Source organism: Mytilus edulis, chromosome 8 (genome assembly GCF_963676685.1).
Source record: "Mytilus edulis chromosome 8, xbMytEdul2.2, whole genome shotgun sequence".
NCBI lineage: Eukaryota > Metazoa > Mollusca > Bivalvia > Mytilida > Mytilidae > Mytilus > Mytilus edulis.
The window spans coordinates 24708539-24715654 of record NC_092351.1 but is presented as its reverse complement, the minus strand read 5'-3'; positions in this window follow the sequence as shown (position 1 = coordinate 24715654).

The following is a 7116-nucleotide window of genomic DNA, read 5'->3' as shown; positions in this document are numbered from 1 at the left end:
GCAGATCCTGCTCCGCATGTTGCACCAGTCATGTAACTCGTGTTCTAAAAATAAAAGGTAAATAGTCTAATACTGTAGGTCAAATTCGTGAAAAGAGACGGGGAGATTTTAGTTATGCCAGAAGGAACGTGTACGTGAAACTTAACGGTTATTCCATAACGGTAACCAACTCGTGATGGCGTCCGTAAAACGAAGGGATGATTTCAACTTCACCTTTTGAAAATCATCATTTGATAGCTTTCTTGTGAGTGGAAAACCTCTATCAAGAAAATCATGATAGGAAATATAAGTGCGGTGATATCGTTTAAATTGGGAGATATGTACTTAGCATTAAGGCGCTCCTGGAATGTTGCTATATAGAAAAGGAAAGTCCACATTTCGGAAGCTTAAATCTGCTCTTTTGTCATAAAATTTTGTTTTCAACTGAACCTTATTGTCAATTTCTAAATAATATAAAAAATCAACCCTGCTAATATAGCTATAGCCGAATACAATATAAATAAACTTTCAAAGTAAGCTCTCGTTTGAGGACTGTGTTAGGTTGGTTAGTTTCAAACAAGCTACCCTTTGGTTTTAAATGTATAGAATAAGATGTTTTATTGATACAATTATGTTCTTTCCATTCAAATTGCTACCCAAGCATTATAAAAATACTTCACTATATTGAAAATTCAATGACTTTCTTTCAGAATCTGTATCATACTGGTATTCTGAGATTTAAAAAATCGATTTCTTGCATCAAAATTTAACAAAATGTTTTATTAATAATTCATCTTTCAGTAGAAAAATCGTTTTGTCTATTTGACTTGAATATTTCATAGTTGCATGACATTTTTGTTTGCTTCTTCAATTTAAATATGCCTATACCATATCTATTTTCTTGTTAAATTATATACGTGTCTGATGCACAAATCATTCTTAATTTATGTAAAATTGCATTTCAAGTATTCCCGTCTTTTTATGCATATTAATTATAATGTTTTTGCCTTGTATTTATGGTTCTTTTCTTATCTACTAGTAAATCACAAACAAAATGAATGACAGCCGGACATATATACAAAACTTAATGAATAATTGAAATCAAGATATTTGCGGTATAACGTAGAGGTTTGCGTTATAACGCAAAGGCTTGTGTTATTTCGCAAAAATTTGTGTTATAAAGCAAATATTTAGGTTTGCTTTATAACTCAACCATAGGAAAAAATATTTAAAAAAAGTTATGTGGCGCTTATACGCTTCCGTAATATATATCATATCACAAAGTCTTCTAAATGGTGAAGTTGAAATCATCCCTTCGTAAATTTTACGGACACCATTACGAGTTGGTTGACCGTTATTGAATAACCGTTTTACAAATGATATCGGATATATTCCTTACGTCGTAACTACAATCCCCTTCCCTTTCATGAATGTGACCTACCGAATTAGACTATTTACCGGATTTGTTATCACATAAGCAACACGACGGGTGCCACATGTGCAGCAGGATCTGCTTATCCTTCCGGAGCACCTGAGATCACCCCTAGTTTTTGGTGGGGTACGTGTTGTTTATTCTATAGTTTTCTATGTTGTGTCATGTGTACTATTGTTTGTCTGTTTGTCTTTTTCATTTTTAGCCATTGTCAGTTTATTTTCGATTTATGAGTTTGACTGTACCTTTGGTATCTTTCGTCCATCTTCTTAACACCACAAAAAACCTCCTTTATGCACAACGAAGCTGAATGAAGCACAATTGACCACATAAGAGTTTATTAAAACACGACGAACCTAAAACAGTGTTAACATACTGGGGAATATAGTTTTCAAAAGTATCATTTGATACGAAAACAATATATATATTATCATCATACTAGAGTCAACAAGGGTTAGTTACTTAGTCAGTAAAGCAAAATATGATCTGCTCAGTATGCATATGGGCATTTGTTAAAAGTAACATATATGGTTTTCTATGTTTTGTTCATTTTAAATTATTTTACATCTATTTTCAAAATAAATCACAAAATATTTAAAGTAGTAAAATAATTATATTACAGACTATTAGCTGATGTGACTTAAATCTATAAAGTATAGTAAAAAGTAAAATGACAAACATACCTCTGGGGAAAAGACAAAACGGAAAGAACGTATAATAGTAAAATGTGTTAAATATAAGTGAATTGTCCGAATGATTGTAACACCTTTTACAACTACTATAAATTGAAAGCATATGATATCCGACGCAATTTTATATCAATTATCTGAAGATGCTATTTTATTATAAGAAGGTTCTCTTTTATTATAAGAATGTGCTTTTCTAATATGTGATGGGGCTTTTTAATTATAAGAAGGTGCTTTTCTAATATGTGATGGGGCTTTTTAATTATAAGAAGGTGCTTTTCTATTATGTGATTGTGCTTTTTTTTATTTTAAGAAGGTGCTTACAATCCCCTTCCCTTGCATGAATGTGACCTACCGAATTAGACTATTTACCGGATTTGTTATCACATAAGCAACACGACGGGTGCCACATGTGGAACAGGATCTGCTTACCCTTTCGGAGCACATGAGATCACCCCTAGTTTTTGGTGGGGTACGTGTTGTTTATTCTATAGTTTTCTATGCTGTGTCATGTGTACTATTGTTTGTCCGTTTGTCTTTTTCATTTTTAGCCATGGCGTTGTCCGTTTATTTTCGATTTATGAGTTTGACTGTACCTTTGGTATCTTTCGTCCATCATCTTAACACCACAAAAAAAAACCTTTATTCACAACGAAGCTCAATGAAGCACAATGGACCACATAAGAGTTTATTAAAACACGACGAACCTAAAACAGTGTTAACATACTGGGGCCGTATGCATAAAACATCTTAACTTAAGTATTTTTTAAGGATGTACTTAGGTGAGGTTAGGTGAAAATTAATGAATTAAGAAGTTAAAATTGATACTAAAAGCTGGTAGAGCATCAATTAAGGATAAACATAAGCTACCTCCTTTTCGAGATATTTGAGAATTAAAATATGGCGGGAAAAGGCTGACTCGGACTTTTACCTTATATTTGCATTGGTATTATTGGGTCTCAAAACAAAAGAAAGGAAATTAAGAATCTTCTAAAATTTTGGTAAATGACCTTTCATGAGCTATTTAGTCTTATGTGAAAAAATAAATGGGTGTTATGGGGCAAAATATTTTACATTGTATTGTATGGAAAAACACCAAGGAGTCCGAACATTTGTCACAAATTTCAAAACCTCACCTAAGTACATCCTTAAACTTATAGATTTCACTAAGAATTTCCTTAGTTAAGTATAATTCTTAAGTGGTATGCATAAACTTACTTAAGGTAGATACATGGTATACCGCCATCTTGGATTGTACAATCACAGTAAAAAGTCAGTCTAGTTATTTGCCTAAATCTGCAAATTTGGAGACAGATTTGCAATTTAAAGGTTAGACTGTTTAATGATTTAAAAGAAAACTTGGTAATTTTTTGTATAACTAAAAATATTTAAACAAATGTCATTTGTTTTGTTTTTAGAATCATTTTTTTCAAATGGGCCATTTAAGGGAAGATAACTCTTTTAGTAAAAAATTTATACTGGACTGATAGGGAAATTTTTTCTTTTTACTTTTAGCAAGAAAACAAGTTCGGTGACACCATTTTTTCTTTTTATTTTCTTAAAATATATTACAAAAACTATCTTTTCACAATTTATTTCAAAATTTTATCTCATAGAATTTTTTTTATGCCCACAAATGTGTTTTTCCATGAACAATCTAACCAAATTTAGACAATTTTCAACGACATATAGCTTGAAAAATAGCACGGTGACCCATACTTTTTATTATATTTTTGAAAAGAGCATAGTAAAATCTTCATTTTGGCTAAGTATAAGAAAATTCTGTCTCAAAAAATATTTACTTATGATCTACCTTAAGTCTTCACTTAACTAAGGAATACTTAAATCGGAACCTTTCTCTAATTACTGTATGATATATACTATAGCTCATCACATTTACTCATCCGTGTACAAGTTTGTTATCATAATTTAAATTTATTGATCAATGCATGCTTTTATTTAAAAGAGCTTGGGTTAAATTGATATTGATATGTAAAACAATTCAATAGAACGTAACATAGTCACTGTGCTTAAACGGCTGTGGGTAACTTAAGTTACCCACAGCCCAAGATGGAGCCGCCTTGCGTCGGTTAGATACTTTTCTTCTATAGAATAACAATACCATAAATGCATCAATTCAACAACTGAATATAAAAGTTGTATTAATCGTTTAGGGAAACCCCTTAACTGGACAAGTGATTAAATTCTACAAAAAAAAAAACGATCACAGCACGATTTACAAAAACACTTAGACTGTCCGTAACTTCAAAACAACTTGTCCGTAACTTTTTTCATCATACCAATAGAGATGTCCGTAACTTTCAACGAATCGACATACGTGGATGTAATGTTTAAACTGATGATAGAGATTGCATCTAATACATATTCACAAAACGAAGTAAATGTCTAGTATGATATAATTCATTGTATCGATGGAAGACAAAATTGGGAAAAATATGAAAAAAATCACGATAAATCCGCAAAACTCGGGTCTCATTTTGTATAACGTCTGGGTACCCGAATCGCCTAGTTCGGAGGGTGGTTTCCGATCATAGCAGATAAACTGTTGAAACATCATTGTTCGTTTTTATTTTTGAACAAGTAGACTACACAAGTATTTTTTACACATACATGTAGCGTGTATACACTTACTGATTTTCTGCCAGCAACGACAAGGGTAGCGTGAATCCGGGATTTTGGAGGTGAACCCAAATTGCCCAGACATGCAGTTGATAGACTATACGAGACTTAAGTGCAAAAACTTCTTTCTGTCTTTTTGAAAAAGCCCAAAAAAACTTTTGTCTCATCCCCACAAAAACAAATCCCATCAGCATTGACAGTAAAATAAAAGGGGTGTCAATCTGGGCTTACTGGGACGTTGCGCACGATGATATTGCGACACGCTGGCCAAGATTTGCAGTAAATGGGAAAACTTGAAGAAATGACATTTTGTATAAATGAATAAACCTAGTTTTACAGCTAGCTGCATATTTAATTTGTATGCAAGTTGTATTAACTCTCATTAAACTGAATAAAACTAAAAGACACAATAGGTAAAAGTCAGTGACAATAAAAGGAATAGAGCATGCAGTCAACATAGTGTAGCAATTAGACATAGTATATAAAAATATAAATAACTACGTAGGACAACAGCGTAATTTAATAGTCTAACAACCCCTGATAACATACAAAGAGAAAAAAAACGAACTAGGAAACATATTCAAAAAATCATAACACTATAACTAACTGGTGGGATGTATACCTACCGAGCCGCGTCAAAAAGTATTCATCAAAATACACATAAAAAAGAAACAGAGGTGAAGGTAAACCGCAAACAGATAATTAAACTCAAAACATTAAAGAGTATGAAAAAGCCTTGGTCTGAAGCGAAAAACGTCGATAAGAAACACATTAGTTAATAACAGTTCAAACAATAACCAGGATCGAGTACCACAAACCTCAGATGCGGATTAAGGGGGGCCCGGGCCCCCTTTTTCAGAAAAATTTTGGTTGGTTATATTGGGAATAACTGAAGCGTGGCAGAATCGGGCCCCCTTGGGCAGTCAGTGGGCCCCCTCTTATGACGATTTCTAGATCCGCCACTGAACCTCACATAAAACTTCCGTTTTGTAAGTATGATGCGTTAATAAAATCACGTGACATTTGGGGGTGAATGAGAAGTATAAACGGCCATGTATGTTACAAATAAGGGGTTTTATGATGTAAATTGTCTTTTAATTGTTGAAATTATAAATGTTAAAATTTAAATCAAAAGTTACCCACATCTGCAAATAAAGTTACGGACGTCTACTTAGTTTCGATCACAAAGTTACGGACGTCTTATGCTTTTTTAAAAGTTGGCCTTGCGCTTTAGTGAACCATAAATTAATAAACTTATGGTAATTGTTAGTGATTTCTTTATTCAAGAATCCTATAAATATTTACATTCTGCATGAAAAACGTTGCAAAAGGTAGATTTTGTATGCATTAAATATCAACGAATTCAGAGTCCGCCATCTTGGGCTGTGGGTAACTTAGGTTACCCAAAGCCGTTTAAGCACAGTGATAGTATAATGATGAACAATTGGCGCATATAAGACAACGCTTTTTAAGGTTGATGCTTTGACGGATGAACATTGGAAGAAAAATATTTCGGTAATCCAAGACTTTCCTCTACCTAATCTTTAATCATCTTTTAATGGGTGTAATATTTTCTGGATACAACAATATGTTAAAAACTCTAACAAAACATGATCAAGGTTTCAGTGGTGTAGCACAAGACTAGCATTGTAAGCAAACCATTTTACAAAACAAATCATGTTACAAAACATTTTTTTCAATAAAATGTTTTCTAATAGTTCAGCTTATTATGCGCTGACATCTCCCTTTCCAGACCCCTTGCTTACATTTGCTTATGGTTTGAAAAAAATCTATTTTGATGTGAAACTAACATTTTTTATCACTTCCCTTTTACAACAAAAAAAGGGGGGAGGGTAGAAATATTTTCCAGGAAACCATATACAAACTAGGGTATTTTTCAAAAGTCCTACAATCTTTACTAAAACAAATTATTACAGTTAGAATTTTTTCAGCATCTTAACATACTTAGCAATATTTTTGAATTCACAATATATCTCATTGAATATATAAGGAAATATAAAAAAAAAAAAATTTGATACGAGTAAGGTATCATAAATACCTTATATGATCTTATATAAACTTCGAATCCATGGGGTGTTATTGTTTCAATAAAATGGAGGTCCATGTCCACATGTCCACCCCCCTTATTAAATAAATCCACCTCTGGGTAGGTCTTAAAACTTTTCGATTTTGTCCCTGTAAGTGAAAAAAATTTAGGATATGCCCTACATCTTTAAAATAAACTAAATTGAAAATTCAAATGAACCCCCCCCCCCCAAAAAAAACCAACAAAACAAAACAAACAAACTACACACCCCCCTTCCCACACACACACACATGATATAAAAATATGGTACCCGGGCGGTGTATTTTAAAAAT